The following is a 17,144-nucleotide window of genomic DNA, read 5'->3' on the forward strand; positions in this document are numbered from 1 at the left end:
AGGTGAGGAGCTCTCTGTCCACTGCAGATAGAAAACTGTGAAAGCCACAAAGCAGTCTTACAGGACCTGAACTTAGCCCTAAGAACCCATGGGAAACACCTGAGCACAGTGGCGGCAATGGAAATGCTAGCTGTGGAGTCAGGTGGAATTCAGGATCTAGCTAGCCAGTTCAATGAGAGGCATCTTCACAGAGAACAACAACAGCAACACCAAAAAATAAAAACAAAGAAAGAGACCAGACAAGGTGGAGTGCATTTGAGGAAGACACCAGATATACACACATGAAAACATCTCCACAGATACACACACTTACACATGTCAAAGCCTTCAACTGGCCAATGGATATGGACTTATGAGGAAAACAACCACCTATTAACTTTACTAAAGCTTTCAAATTAACAAATATTAGACATTATGCAAACCTCTCCAATGATTCAATGATTTGCTTTTGTTTTTTACATTTATATCTCTGTTGTGTGTGGTATGAAGAAATGTTTGCCACAGAACTGGTGTGGAGGTAGAGGACCAATCTGATGGAATCTGTTCTCCTACCTCCCCTTGGGTTCCTGGATAGGATGGACTACACATCCAGGTTTAGCAGCAAACACCTTTTCTGCTGAGCCATCTCACCAGCCCTTATGCAATATTTCAGTATTCTTATTTAAATGAGAACTACTGTTGTAATTTACAAAGTGTGTTTTCAGGAGGTAAGAGAAATAGAAATCATCTTTAAGAAGAGAGGCTTCTAGTCATGTGTAATTTCACCACTTGTGATGACTTGTTTGAATGTTGACTTACTACAAATTAGAATCAGCTGAGTCAGAAACCTCACCTGAAGATTTATTTTGATTGCCTTAGTTGATGTAGAAAGACCCACCCCAAATTTGAGTGGCATTTTCTGGCTGCAGCCCATGGGGAAGGGGTATGGCAGAAGGAAGATCATTTGTCTTTTGCTCCTTGTTCTTTCCTCTTGCCCCCAAGTTAGTTTACTCATTGATGCTGCTGCTGCTGTTTATGTCACTGATATGAGAGTTGGTGTTATCTGATGTCCATCTTTGCCTTGGGAGCAGCTGCTCTTCTGAAAACCTTCTGTTCCAGATTAGCACTGCTGAGGCAGCCATCCTGGAGAACTGAGAATTTACAGGGTTTCCAGCCACTCAGGTGTGAAACAAGCATCTGGATTATTTCAACATAAGCTGATTTAATAAATTCTTCTAAAACATACACACATACACACACACACACACACACACACACACACACACACATTCATTCAATTGGTACTGTTCCACTACAGAACCCTAACATAATTTGACAGTCATATTCATTTGAAAGATAATTTGCTATCATTTAAAATTCATTCATACAAGTCAAAAAGTTAGATTTTGAGCTTTTTTCTTTATACAATGAACTATATACATTCATGGGATATTTAATTATTTCTTTTATATTTAATTTTATTTTTAAGTTTTTTTATATTTATTTAGTGTGTATTTGTGTGTGTATGCTTGTGTAAATATTGCAGCTTATAGATGGAGATCAGAGGACAACCCATGGAAATTGTTTTCTTCTTTCACTGGTGGGTACTAAGGATCAGACTCAGGTCATCATTAGGCTTGGCTGCTGGTACCCATAACTAAGCACCCCCTATTTACATTTTTAAAATCAGGCTCATGTTTGATATTGGACTATAAATGACTAGTTTCCAATTTATGATCAGATAATATACCTCAGATTAAAGCTTCGGTTTCTAAAGATACTATCTACACCGTCTTTATATCTATGACATATTGCTGTAGGATACGGTTCTGTATGCTGTGAATATGTGTTGCTCTGATTGGTTGATAAATGAAATGCTGATTGGCCAGTAGCCAGGCAGGAAGTAGAGGCAGGGCAAGCAGATGAGGAGAATGCTAGGAAGAGGAAAGCCAAGTCAGGAGTTGCCAGCCAGACACAGAGGAAGCAAGATGACAAAGCAGAACTGAGAAAAGGTTACTGAGCCACATGGCTAAACATAAATAAGAATTATGGGTTAATTTAAGTGTAAGAGCTAGTCAGTATTAATGCTGAACTAATGGCCAAGCAGTTATAATTAATATAAGCTCCTGAATGATTGTTTTTTGAGACAGGGTTTCTCTGTGTAGTTTTGGTACCTGTCCTGGATCTCGCTCTATAGACCAGGCTGGCCTCAAACTCACTAAGATCTGCCAGGCTCTGCCTCTCAAGTGCTGGGATTAAAGGCATGTGCTACCACCACCCCTGAATAATTATTTTATCAGCAGCTGAGGCACTACACAGCTGGGTGGGACACAGGAAAATTTCCAGATACAAGATATTAGTATTAATATGTATTGAATGAACAAGGGAATGCAAAGTCCTGGTACTGATGAAACTGTATTTTTCATTCCATGGATGCAAGGTTATACTCTATTATTTTTGCCAGATGATATGATGGATGTCTGCTATATCTGGCAGCACTCCGGAATTCACCCTCTTAATGAGATGTGCCTTCCAACTAGTCACTGTCAGAGAGAATGGCATTCTACCAAATGTGTGATTCAAGTTATCGTTGGGAAAGGTGTATGCAGAGTGACAGATGAAAACTATGGAGGACTTTGGGGATAGGGAAGGTTAATTGAAAATATTGAAGTTAACATTCATTAATTTAATAAACAAAAGGTCTTTCTTTCATTGTTAAACATTGAGTGCATTACCTCTCCTCCATCTAATAATGCCTGTTATTCATTTTCTGAGATTCACTTTAGATATGAAAATGAATAGATATAGAAAGTTTTTAAAAGCAAAGGAATATTCAAAAAGTTACCTTTGAAATCTTAATTCTTGAATTAGTAATTCACATGAGGCCTCTGGTTCTTTCTGTAAATTATATTTTTTACTTGAATTTTTTTATCATTTCACAACAAATAGTGATTGATAATAAGTTTTTGATTGTCAAACTTTGTTCCATAAAATGCTTTTCATTCAATAGAGTTTTGTGATAAATACACTGTAAAACATTAAAGACTCATTTTAACAAAAGTATAATGCTTATTAACATTCAAATGCATGGAATTTAACCTCAGAATATATTGACTTTCATCTCCTTTCTTTTCCTTTCTTTTTGTTTTTTTAGACAAGGTTTCTCTGTGTAACTCTTGAGCCTTTCCTGGAACTTACTCTGTAGCCCAGGCTGGCCTCAAACTCACAGAGATCCACCTGCCTCTGCCTCCCGAGTGCTGGGAGTAAAGGCATGCGCCACTACTGCCTATCCAACTCTCATCTCTTAATAAGTTTCAAAGTAACACATTTGAAAATGTGCTGCTATGAACATAGCTGAGCATGTATCTTTATGGTATGAATCAGCATTCCTTGGGTATATGCCCAAGAGTGGGATGGCTGGGTCTTGAGGTAGTTCGATTCCTAATTTTCTGAGAAACCCCAAAATACTGATTTCCACAGTGGTTGTACAAGTTTACATTCCCACCAACAGTGGAGGAGTGTTCCCTTTTCTCCACATCCTCTCCAACATTGGTTGTCATTGGTGTTTTTGATCGTGGCCATTCTAACAGGTGTAAGGTGGTATCTCAGAGTCGTTTTGATTTGCATTTCTCTGATGATTAAGGATGTTGAGCATTTCTTTAAATGTCTTGCAGCCATTTGTAGTTCTTGTTTTGTGAATTCTCTGTTTAGCCCTTTAGCCCATATTTTAATTGGACTGTTCAGTACTTTGATGTCTAGTTTCTTGAGTTCTTTATATATTGTGGAGATCAATCCTCTGTCAGATGTGGGGTTGGTGAAGATCTTTTCCCAATCTGTTGGCTGTCTATTTGTAATAGCCAGAACCTGGAAACAACCTAGATGCCCATCAACGGAAGAATGGATGAAAAAAATGTGGTACATATACACAATGGAGTACTACTCAGCAGAGAAAAACAATGAAAGCATGAAATTTGCAGGCAAATGGATGGAACTAGAAAAAATCATCCTGAGTGCGGTAACCCAAACCCAGAAAGACAGTTATGGTATGTACTCACTCATAGGTGGATTCTAGATATAAAATAAAGAACAATCAGACCACAACCCATAGAACCATAGAGGCTATATATATAGCATGGAGGTCCCTAGGACGACTGTGGCTTATAATAAATTTCAGTTTTACTCAATTATTGAAAAAAATAGCCAAATGAATGGAAACACATGAACTATGAACCAAAGGCTGAGGGGCCCCCAGCTGGATCAGGCCTTATGAATATGTGAGACAGTTGATTGGTTTGATCAGTTTGGGAGGCAACTAGGCAGTGGGACTGAGTCCTGTGCTCATTGCATGAGTTGGCTGTTTGAAACCTGGAGCTTATGCAGGGACACTTGGCTCAGTCTGGGAGGAAGGGACTGGACCTTCCTGGACTGAGTCTACCAGGTTGATCGCAGTCCTCGGGGAGGACTTGTCCTGGAGGAGGTGGGAATGGAGGGTAGGCTGGGGGTAAGGGGAGGGGGTGGGAGGGGGGAGAATAGGGGAACCCATGGCTGATATGTAGAACTGAATGGTATTGTAAAATTATATATATATATATATATATATATATATATGAAAATGTGCTGACTTCTGGTTATCCAAACTGTAGGTAAGATACTCTTCTGTATATTTTTCCTTTAATTATTCCGAGAGAAAAGATGAAGGAAATACTATTTTTATAAAGATTACAAGTTATAAACAGTTACTTGATTTGTTTTAATGTAATGAGAAGATTATGGAGAGCTGAAACTCTGCATGATAGTTTATTTGTCACACAAACACATTTTCATGTTGACCAAGTAAAATAAATGAAGAGGGAGAAAATTTCATCAATCAGTGAGTATATTGCAAATTGGAACATTTAATTAAAATTTTATTTCATCATGATTTTAAGGTAACTTCCAAGTTTTAAAATACAATGCTGTTTTATTTTTCAAACAATACTGGTTAGCATCTAAGGGAGTATTACGTCTACATCAACCTTAGCATGTCCTATCATACCCAGATCACAGTTAATTTTGTCATTTCTTATCTTTACCTTTAACAGTTTGAGAACACAGAAACAGATGTGGAAATAATTTTGCTTATCTCAAAATATCACAGTATATGGATAGTCTATCTTTATGCTACATATACAAATACACTTTGTTAATTTTTGTATCACACAAAACAATGTTTTACTTTGACATTTTCATGCATGTCTATCATATTATTTAACATTTATTTGCCCTTCATTTTCCCAATATCCTACTACATCCCCTTTTTTGCTGATCTCCAGCCTCTTTCCTAATGATTTATGTCATATATTTATGTGTATTTTAGATATGGACTAATCATATGAGAAAAATCATACAATATCCATTCTTCTTTACAATTCAATACTTACATGTTTATGTTCCCATTTCCATAAACTGCAGACTCTCTGATGTCAACTCATTGTCTAGCCCTGTGGCAATGGACATTGTTTCCTTGTCATATATTAATACATACTCTGGTAGCATAAAATTAAAAGACTATCATAACATTGCCTTTCATTTTACCTCTCCTTATTATTCACTATATAAGAATATTAAGAACATATCAGGTATTAAAATAGTAATATATTATGAATATACATTTAAGAATATTTAATTATAGAACAAAATCTTAAATGTTAGAATTAGCTTTACAAATAAAAAGCCACACAATACTTTGCACATCTTTTGATTGAAATTGGATCACATTTCTTGATTAACTTGGGTAAATTTAAGCCTTGGCAGTGTAAATATTCATACAATCAAGAGGAACCATGGACAAACTAGTTAAATTCTTAACTCCACTATATTCTCCAGAAGAAATGTCTACAGAGGCTCTCATAGTGATTAAGGTTGTTTAGATGGTGGTTGCTATTATGAACAGCATAATGTGTATATTCTTTATTATTCTTTATTTAAATAATTATTATAGAAGCAAATAAGCTCTACTGTAGTTTTTTTTTTTTTTTTTTTTTTTTTTTTTTTTTTTTTTTTTTTTTTTTTCGAGACAGGGTTTCTCTGTGTAGCTTTGCCCCTTTCCTAGAACTCACTTGGTAGCTCAGGCTGGCCTCGAACTTGCAGAGATCCTCCTGGCTCTGCCTCCCGAGTGCTGGGATTAAAGGTGTGCACCACCACTGCCCGGTGTTATTGTAGTATTCTTGATGTATAGTAAATAAATAATATATGTATGAGATTTACAACTTGATGTTCTGAAATATTCATATTACAGAGTGCTTATGTAATCAGTTAGTTAACTTTACATTCTCACTTTTGAGAGGAAAAGTTACAGATGTCTCTTTTCTTTAAAAAGTTTCAAGTATGTGATGTATTATCATTTATCTCCAGAGCAGGTTGCCCATTGCAGCTCTAGTTCAGAATTCATTTCTTTGTAACTAATATTGGCAATATTTCCAGACTTCAATTCAGTTACTCCAACCTCTGCCCCTCATGCAATGGTTAACATTGTTGACTTAACAGGATCCAGACTAGATTACATGAGGCAGGAGACTTACTCTTACTTCTAGTGACAACCTTGTACATGGTGCTGTGATCCCAGGATAGATAAAGAGAGGTAATTGTCACACTGCTTCTTTACAGTTTGATATGACCAGCCGCTTCAAACTCCTGCTACTTTGATGATAGACCATGCCCTTCAACTATGAGCCAGAATTAACACTGTATCCTTAAGTTGATTTTGTCAAGCTTGTCTTACCATAACTAATACACTGGTAACTATGTTGCTGATGTTTGTGTACATTCTTTGGAATAGTTTAGGCTTCATGTGTGAGATATTACAGTTACCTTTTTGTGACTGGCTTATTTTATGTGATCTAGTGACCTCAAGGTCAGTCCATAGTGTTGTAAATGACAGTGTCTCATTATTGTTTAGAATACTGAATATGCATGTGCATATTAACATTACATATGTATACAGTGTTGAACTGAGCATTTACAGTGCTGGCATAGATTTTCATTCACACAACCAGCCCTTCCTTGGATAATACTTGAGTTTTAGCATCTTGCAGCAAGATAAAGATCAGGAACCCTCACAGAGATCAAATTTTCCCACTTCTGGGCTAAGATTATTTATTTATACATGGAATATTTATGAGCCCAAATATACATTCAGAAAACCAATAGAAACCTGCAATATTTCTCAAGAAGATTTGTGTGTGTGTGTGTGTGTGTGTGTGCATCTGTGTGTAAAGCTCATGTGTGCATGCCATGTGGATGAGTGTGTATGTGCATGTGTGTTTGTGTATGTGTATGTGCACCTGTGTATGAGTTTCACAAGTACATGCTGTGTGCATATGAATGTGTGTGTGTGTGTACATATGCATGTGTGGTGTGTATATGATTTGTATGTGTATGCATCTACAGGTGGGGGTTATATGTTCATGTTGCATGTGGGTATATTTGTATGTACGTGGCTGTGATGTGTATATGATGTGTGTGCATGTGTGTGTATCTGTTGTTTGGTTCATGTGTGTATAGTGTATGTGTACATGTGGTACACATGTGTGTATGATGCATATATATTGTCTACATGTGGGTTTGTGTTTCTGTGTGGTATGTATATCTAAATGGACACATGGGAAGTGCACATGGTATATGTATGTGTTATTGCCTACCCGAATCATTCATAGAATTAACAACCCATGCACTTCATCATACATAGAAATTCCACCTCCAGTCAACATCATATTGTTCTATCCAATTCTTATGGAATAAATTTTCTTGTTTTACCATTTCCTAACATATATTTTTTAGAGTTTCTATATATCATAAAATGTTTTCTTTTGTTTAGCTTGCTGGATATGGGATTTGAGGCTTGACATTGTTTTTCCTCGGGACGCAAAAGATCATTTTCAAATATACACTCTGCATACTCATTCCATCACCTTTCTACATACAGATTTTCATTTCTTCATGAGTATTCAGGGTTTTATAATGTATATTTTAAATGTTCCTGAATTTTGATGCAACACACACACACACACACACACACACACACACACACAGTGTACAGTTCTATCACACTACCTATAAAATTCCATGCCCTTGGTTCCTATGAGGCATCCAAACACAGCATCTGTTCAGTGGGAAGGCCATTCATAAGAATCATTTCCTTGCCCTCTCTCCTATCCCAACCTCCTCCTTAGTCTGCAGGGACAATTGAGAGGGGTGCTGGAACAAATGGGATGCAGGGAAGACAAGCCAGAGCACTTCTCTTTCTTTGAAATTTCATCCACTAGTTCCTCATTGCTTTCACCTCTCTCTGGTGCTTTAAAAAACATGATTCTTCTAACATAATTGCCCTTTCTATATAGTCTGCTGAAGTGCCTACATCCTTCTCAGTTGCTCTTTACTATTTTGATTTATTATTATTATTATTATTATTATTATTATTATTATTATATCTCCATGTTAATATTTGATTAGAACCACATCCAGTATTTGAAATTTTGTAGTCACCATACCAGGAAAACTGACATAATGGATGTTACATATTTGTGCCTTGAGAAGCTGTGAATCCTACTGCCTCAACCTGTGAAAAATTATCATTGATTAAAACTCTTTCAAACAAACATGCTATGGTCAATAACAGTGTTTCAAACAGGAAAGTCAGAAAAGAGCCTATAATCTGTGTGTTTGTAAATTCTTTTATACATCTAAGAACAAATGAAATAAAGTTATCCTTTAGAAGCTGCTTTGTGTTGATCACAGGTGAGTTTAGACACACACATTCATTTGTTAGAATGCACCGGTGTTGGACTCATTGGTTCTTGTCCCCCAGGGAGGAAACCTGATGCAGAAGAAATGGCAAGGCTGTGACAAGAGCCATGACTGAAAGCCGGGGTGGGTAAAAATCTTTAGCAGGGAGAGAAGCCTGTTCAGTCATGACAGAAGGAGGGATGATAAAGAGGTTATACTTAAGCTGTGCCTTGAAAAGTGGCCGCTGGTAAGACTTCTCAATTTATGGTAAATTTTATGAGCATTTAAGACAAACAGATGGGACATAAAATTGACACTGAATTTTATTTTTCAGAAACTGAAAGATGTCAGGGCTAACATAAATATAAACATAAAAATGGGCACTGTAATCTCAGCAAAGAGACAGGCTTTAGAAGAGAGAATAATTTAGATATTATACCCTGGGGAAATGTAATACTGAAGATGTAACTGAATGAGAATTGCTACAAAAGAAAGGCCAACCCAGAGGAACTGAAAAAATAACAGCAACAATAAAAATAAAATAAAAATGACCAAACAAATATAACAGGTAGTGTGTTCCCTGGAAGCCCGTTAACAGAGTAGGCCAAAAAAGCAACCAGGAGGTGGTTATTACACACTGGTGTTTCTTTGTGTGCCTCACACACTCAGATCTGCTTGTGAGAGTGTTCCCTTTGTGAAGGGTGTCCCTCACCTTTACCCTCCTGGTCACTCTACTGTTGTCGATTATCTCAAACTCTTGCCTGCTTCAAGTAACTAAGATTAGCTGCTTTCCTTGTTCCCTTTTTGGAGTCAGAACCATAGAACCATCAAATAAAAGCAAGAATGAAAAGTTTAAAATAGAAGTTAAAAGCTGCAAACCAATTAGGTTAATACCAACATTTAACCTTTAATGGTTACCTATACCACTTACCAGGGAGTGTATACCCTTTGAATCCAATGTGATTTATGGCATCCATGCCAGCTGAGAACAGTGCTTAAGTAACCATGATCTCATTGTTGGTTTTTGTACATGTCAATCACATATAATGCTAAGACATTTCAGACATGTATTTGGGCATACTGACTTCAAAAACAGCTACAGTTTTTCTTCTTTCTATATGCACATGCTTTTATGAGAACCTGTGGCTAGACAGACTATAAGCATAGGGAGAAACATCCTACTATCTTAATGTTAAATGAATATTAAGCCCACTCCTACCAACTTATAGTTGTAGCCATAGATTAATGTAACTCTCCATCCTCATCAGAGAAGTTTCTATTTGCAGTAGACAGTGATTAATATATAAATCCACAACTTGTCAAAGTGCATAGAATAAGAGACTGAAGGATTCTCAGAGCAAAAAATGGGCATCTTTATCACATACCCCCCACCCAAGGCACAGAAAGACTATAAGAGTCAGAGCCAGGGCATGACTCCAAGGACACAATGTCATCTGGACATAAGAGGGTACCTGCCATATTCACAGTGGCTGAGAAAACGCTCACAAACCCAGTGAAAGCAATATGGAGAGAAAATGTGGATATGGTAGTTTGAATAAGAATGTCTTCCATAGATTTGTGTATTTTAATCCTTAGTCGACAGGGACTGGAACTCATTGAAAGGGTTAGAAGGATCAGGAGGTATGGCCTTGTTAGTGTGTCACTAGGGTGGGCTCTGAGCTTTCAAAAGCCCATTCAGATCCAGCCTCTCTCTCTCTCTCTCTCTCTCTCTCTCTCTCTCTCTCTCTCTCTCTCTCTCTCTCTCTCTCTCCCTCTCCCCTTCCCTCTCTCCATCTGCCTGTGGATCAGGATGTATGGAGCTCTCAATGACTTCTCTAGCACCATGCATGCAATGCCTACTGTCATGTTCCCTGCCATGATGATAATGGCCAAGCTTCTGAAACTGTACAGAGGCCCCCAATTTAAATGTTTTCCTTTAGTTGAGCTTCTCTGGTCCTGTCTCTTCACAGAAATAGAGTAGTGATTAACACAGGGGGCATAAATGTAGCTAGAGTTTTCCTGGTCCTGCCTGGCCCACAGTAAGGACAAATCTTTCTTACCCACCAGTCCCGCAGCTGCTCAGACCCAACTAAAGTAAGCACACAGAGACTTACATCACTTAAACTGTTTGGCCTAATGTCTCAGGCTTCTTGCTAGCTGTTCTTATATCTTAAATTAACCCATTTCTATTAATCTATAAGTTGCCACGTGGTTCATGACTTACTGGTATCTTAACATCTTCTCGTGGCAGCGACTGGCAGCGTCCTTGTGCCTCAGCTTTCCACTTCCCAGAATTCTCTTCTCTGCTTGTCCCACCTATACTTCCTGCCTGGCTACTAGCCGATCAGCATTTTATTTATACAGAGCGATCTCCACAGCATTTCCCCTTTACTTTTTTTTCTCAAAAAGGAAGGTTTTAACTTTCACAAAGTAAAATTACATATAACAAAACAATTATCAGGCAAGAATTGCAGTTACAATATCTAGTCTATTTATAATATCTAGTCTATTTGTATTTGGCATAATTAAAGAAGATATCCTATCTATCCTATATTTGTGAGTCTAAGGTTTTATATCTAACTTATCTTTTATCATAACTAAGGAAAATTATAACTATCTAGTCTTCAACTACATTAAAAATCTCAGAAGGGTATACTATTACCTGAGAAATGGGAAAAGGATGCAAGCAATTTTTGGGAGTCTTGCAAGAGTAACAGAGACAGCTGGCAGCCTGGACAGTCATCCAAAGGTCCTCTGTAAAGTTGGGGCATCTGTCTTCAGCCCACAGGTCTAGAGTCCCTCAATCACTTTTCTCTGTGTCCTGTAGAATGTCTGGCAGTTTCCTCTGTGAAGCAAGAACCTGAAGGACTGTTTTTTTCAAGCAAAGTTCAGTGGTCACCTTCCCATGGGTCCTGCATGTCTAGTCAATCAAACAGTTCAGGCAAGAACAGTTTCTTGCACAAATGGCTATTTTTTTTTGCCAAGAAGAAGACAAACTCTATATAGAGTGTTTTCGATGCCCATCCTCCTCTCTGAAGTAAATCGGTGCTGCCAGGCGTAGACATGTCTCATTGTCCAGAAAGTCTATATTTTTAAAAAATATTTTAAATGCCATATTCTGTAGATATTTGAAGTATTTGAAGATTACATGTCTATCTGAAATATATTTATGTATACCTAGAAAACTTAACTAACATGCTACAAGTTTGACTATCATAGAAGACTAATTAATAATCTGTATTTTTCTTAATTATCCATTACAATCTAACTGAGTTACATAAACATAATACCTCAAATGAGAATAGAAATATATATACAGTATAACAAAATTAACTTTAAACTTGTATCAATAAACTAAAATCCATAGCAATGTAAAATATTTTAAACAAGTTGCTCTTTAAAAGTAGATTCAGTAATCTACCCTTTCATCCTATCATATCTATATCATATTTCCTTTTTTTCTTTAGAAAGAGATTACATTTAAAATCAACCTGTTTTAAATAAAAATATTGGTTTTTCTCTGTCCCACACCAGAGGGCTCTTCTGATATGGGACACAAGAATCTTTTAACCTTTTCTTTTAGCAATATGCCTGGGTTTAGAGAAGGAGTAAGCCAATTCCATCTCCAAAGCCAGCGTGGTATATTTGGGAATTTGGACATAGTTTCTCTTACTACTTCCTGGTGGAAGTTCACTGTACCTTATGGGGACACAAAGAAAAATTTAGGATTATGGGGTAGTCTGTGAGGCTGTATTGTCTGAGTCAGTTGCCTTGAAACTGTTCTGGATGTTGGATCATCTGGGGCATGGTGTCATCGGAGACCTTTCAGGGGGTCTTGGCTGGTTAAACCTGATGTATATTAATCTGGAACAAATCCATAGTCTCTTGCTTTCTGTGGAAACAAAAGCAAAGCCTTCTTTCCAAAGCAACATATCCTTACATCCAAATTTTGAAGTCATGGTACCTTTAAAATATACATATAAATATATTGGTTTGACTCTGCTGCCTTTACAATCAAATGTCTCTCTGCAGTTAAAAATCCCAAAGACAAGTAAGAGCAAGCATAACTAAAGAGCAGTAGAGTGGGCTGGAACAGCGCTGATGAGGCGCTCTGCCCACCTCCCAGGAGACTCAAGTCCTCCTCGCAGGTTGAAGGGTCACAACTGCCTGATGTGTCACACTCAGGCTGATGAGTGGGCACAAAAAGGGCCATAGTCAGGAAAGGTAGGGAATGTGTGGAACTACTGCCAGGAACCATTGTGGAAAAGATGTAAGAGAAGGCTGGGGGGTGGAAGTCCATGGTGGTGGTAATTTTCAAAACTGGGAAATAAAATAAAAAGGGGAAGTGCTGTGGGATGTTCTGTATGTTAAATGTGTTGCTCTGATTGTTAATAAATAAAACACTGATTGGCCAGTAGCCAGGCAGGAAGTATAGGTGGGACAACGAGACAGGAGAATTGTGGGAAGTGGAAGGCTGAGTCAAAGAGATGCTGCCAGCTGCTGCCATGACAAGTAAGATGTAAAGTACCGGTAGGCCACGAGCCACGTGGCAAAGTATAGATGAATAGAAATGGGTTAATTTAAGATAGAAGAACTAGAAGTAGATAACAAGGAGCCTGCCACGGCCATACAGTTTATAAATAATATAAGTCTCTGTGTGTTTACTTGGTTGGTTCTGAGCAGCTGCCGGACTGGCAGGTGAGAGAGATTTGTCCTGACCCTGGGCCAGGAAGGACCAGAAAACGCTAGCTACACATAAAGCCCCACACCTGCCTGGGGAGCTATGGGTAATGAATTTTTAACTCTGACAGGAACCTTGAAAAGAAAATTATGTAAGGTTTTAGCTGATTATCGGCAGACCCTGAAGGTGCAGACAGAGCCAGAACTGTTTTCAACTGTGTCCTGTGGTTTTCACTGTCACCAGCTTCCAGGGATGGCACACGACTCTGCAAGCATTCCCATGTTGGCCACTGGGTGGCTTAGAAGAAAGCCTGCAATTACTTGGGCTATGACTGTGATTGGTGCAACACAAGTCTTCATTTGCATGTGATATGTGATGATAGGTCACCTTCTTTTCTGGCTGTGTAAGCAGGCTCATAGTCCCTTGGAGGAAGGCGCCTTTCAGTGCTGACCTGTCTAGTGCTGCAGTCAAAGGCTTCTTTAAAGGATCTTTTCTTGTCCCTCTAGCAGTGCAGGCTGGGCTGGTGGGAAGCATTAGTGACAGCTGAGCCATAGCAAGGCCAAGCTATGGAAGTGGGAAGGTAAGTGACTGCCTGAGGGCTGAAGGCTGAGCAGCTTCACAAAGCGGAAGGAGATGAAGGTCAGGAGCAAGAGGGATGACAGAAGGAGGGAGAAGACCGAGTTAAGGCTGAAGAGTGAGAGGAAGCTAGAGGCAGAGAAGAGAAACCACAAAGAATGTTCCTGGAAGGTTTCCAGAGAGCTGCCGAGACTTCAAAAGCCTCCAACACCTCAGACCAGGAGCTATTACAAAAGCTGGAGAATCCCAGGAACAGCTAATGCTGTACAAAAAACTACAATACGAGCTGCTACTGAGTCTTAAGCAATCATGACATCCTTGGTCTACAGGGCCTGTAACACACAGGGAGCTAAGGGCTGTAGTTCACAGGGCCCGCATGAGAACCTCACCACGAGAGGGCGCTACACCCCACGCCAGTGATCCTTCTGGTCTGTGCTGTCACTAATTTTTGTCAAACACGGGCAAACAGGAGCTTCCAAAGACCACTCTGGGGGAGCTTTTCATTATCTACCCATGATTCCATCAGGGCAGAGCCAAAGACTCCAGCCAGGAGAATGATCACTAAGCACACACAAATGCATTCATTTACAATAACTGAATCACCATTGAAACAAATAGTTAAACTTATCCATTCACAGAAACATTTACACTCAGTATTAGAAGAACAGCATGTGGCTTGAAACCAAGACTGAGCGCCACTCCTGCTCGACCTAGCTTACATCCACATAGTGCTTAGTTTGGACTGAAACTCTCCTTATCAATGAATATTTTATTTTATTTTGGAGCTGAGGATCGAACCCAGGGCCTTGTGCTTGCTAGGCAAGCACTCTGCCACTGAGCTAAATCCCCAACCCCATCAATGAATATTATTATATTTCCTGTTTATAAAATACAAATAAGACTAACATTGCAACAAGTGCTTCCAACACACAAAGGAAAGCATAACTGTGAATGTGGAACACAGCTTCTAAAGCTAACAGGAAAGATCTTACAGATCCTTTCCCTGAATGAATCCTGCCAATATATCCATCTTGCCGCCTTAGTTTGAAGACATTTGAGTTCAGTTCAAACACATGAAACTTGGAATGTGGGTAAGCTATGCCATTCTGAAACCATTGGAAGGGAGGAGGAAGAACACAAAACAAGATAACCAGCAAAGTGCTGCTATCAGCAAAAGCTCAAATTCCCCTGAAGGAAAAATAGCTTTAAAAGGTCTGGGGGAAATTTTCATATGTGAGTAATGATATAGGGAGAAAGCTGAACACTACATAAATGTCCTAACACCACAATGAAGCAAAAGGACAGTGAGGAAGCCTGCCTGGGCTTCATTCAAGAAAGGGAGCCTGATGGAAAAGTCTGCCATATAGGAACTCGGAAGAGGAAAGCATTATGCAAATGATAGGTGGAAGCTTACATAGCCATGCATCTTCCTTTCTTTGCTGTCTCGGAGCCAGACCACTGGCCCACTCTGGCCCATTCCGGCACAGCTCCAGGACCTTATGTATTTCTGCTTTAATAAACTGTCCTCTACTGCAGCTACCTTTGTTTGCCTGTGCAGTCCATTGAACAAAAGCACAAGAAACTAGAGTAGAGCCACTGGTTCATACTCAAATGTGCTCCTGCAACAACATCAAGGAGTTTTGGTTTTGAATTCTAGTAGCACATATCCCAAGAGCAGGACCCTTCCTTCTGTAAAGTCTGTGATAATGGATCTCTTCCTCAATGTAACAAAGCGCCGCTGTACAGTGGGTGCTCATTTGTGGGTTTCAGTAAACAATTAGCCCTAACAACTATCATAAAACAATCCTGTGCTTGCTTTTCTTTACATCCTATAATTGATCTACCTATTTTATATATTGTACTACGCATATAAAGAAATAGCCAAGCAGTACATGACATAGTGGTTAGCTTGCTGTAGTAATCATCTGCAGAGACAGAGGCAAAGGAAATCAAAGTTGAAATAATTTAAAGAATTTGCTTTTCTCTTGATAGAAAAAAATTCAATATGTAACTGATAATTGAAATGAGAGACATTTGTTTATTCCTAATATACCCTTAAGTGTTTTAGAGCTGAAATGAACCCAATCATCATTTAAATATTTTAGTATTCAACAAAATGTATTGCACATAGATAAAAGGTTTTTTTTTTCCTGATTTGTAGTAAAGTCTCCCAGAATCCCAAAGCACAGATGCTCATGCTTTTGAGTTATTGTACAGAAAATGAGTAGGAATTTAATTTGCCTGATAAGTGATTGCCTCTTGCTGAAACAGCATTGTGTCACCAAGAATGAAATGAATCCTATTAAAAAACAAGCCAAAACCAAGCATGAGAAAATGGCTGGGGATTTCCAGATCAAAATACCAATATATCTAACTAGTGTGTTCACATCTGTGGAAACATCCTGTTTCTTCCTGTTAGTAATGTTGTCTACAAAGAATAACTGGTGAATCTTCTCCATTTAAATGAGTTGATCTTCCACAGTTAGCATTTTCATATGGTGAGACATTGACTATAGTCTTTCTTCATAAAACAGGCTCTCTGTTTCAGTCAGAATTTTATTACTATGAAGAGACACCATGACCAACGCAACTCATAAAAAAGAAAGGATTTAATTGTGTTTTACTTATAGTATCAGAGGTTTTATCCACTGTCATCATGGAAGGGAACACAACAGAATGCATGCAGATAGACACAGTGCTAAAGAAGTAACTGAGAGTTCCATATCCAGATCCACAGACAGTAGGAAGAGAGACTGAACTTCTGAAACCTTAAAATCCATCCCTAGTGAAACACTTCTTCCAACAATGCCATACGTACTACTACAAGGCCGTACCTCCTAATCCTTCTAAGTTGTGCCACTCCCTGATGACTAAGCATTCAAATATATATGTCTAAAATATATATATTTTTCTGTAGAATTTGCCAGAATCTCAGTAGACTTATCAGAGCAAATGTGGTGTTTGTTTCTGATTCGCCTGTATTTTGGTGGTCTATTATCTTAAAGCATTTTGGTATTCCAGAAGAAGGGATAATGAATGGATAAAAGATTGATAGATAGATAGATAGATGATAAATAGATAAGTAGATAGATGATAGATAGATAGATAGATAGATAGATAGATAGATAGATAGATGGCAGAAGGA

Source organism: Peromyscus leucopus, chromosome 7 (assembly GCF_004664715.2).
Source record: "Peromyscus leucopus breed LL Stock chromosome 7, UCI_PerLeu_2.1, whole genome shotgun sequence".
NCBI classification, from domain to species: Eukaryota; Metazoa; Chordata; class Mammalia; order Rodentia; family Cricetidae; genus Peromyscus; species Peromyscus leucopus.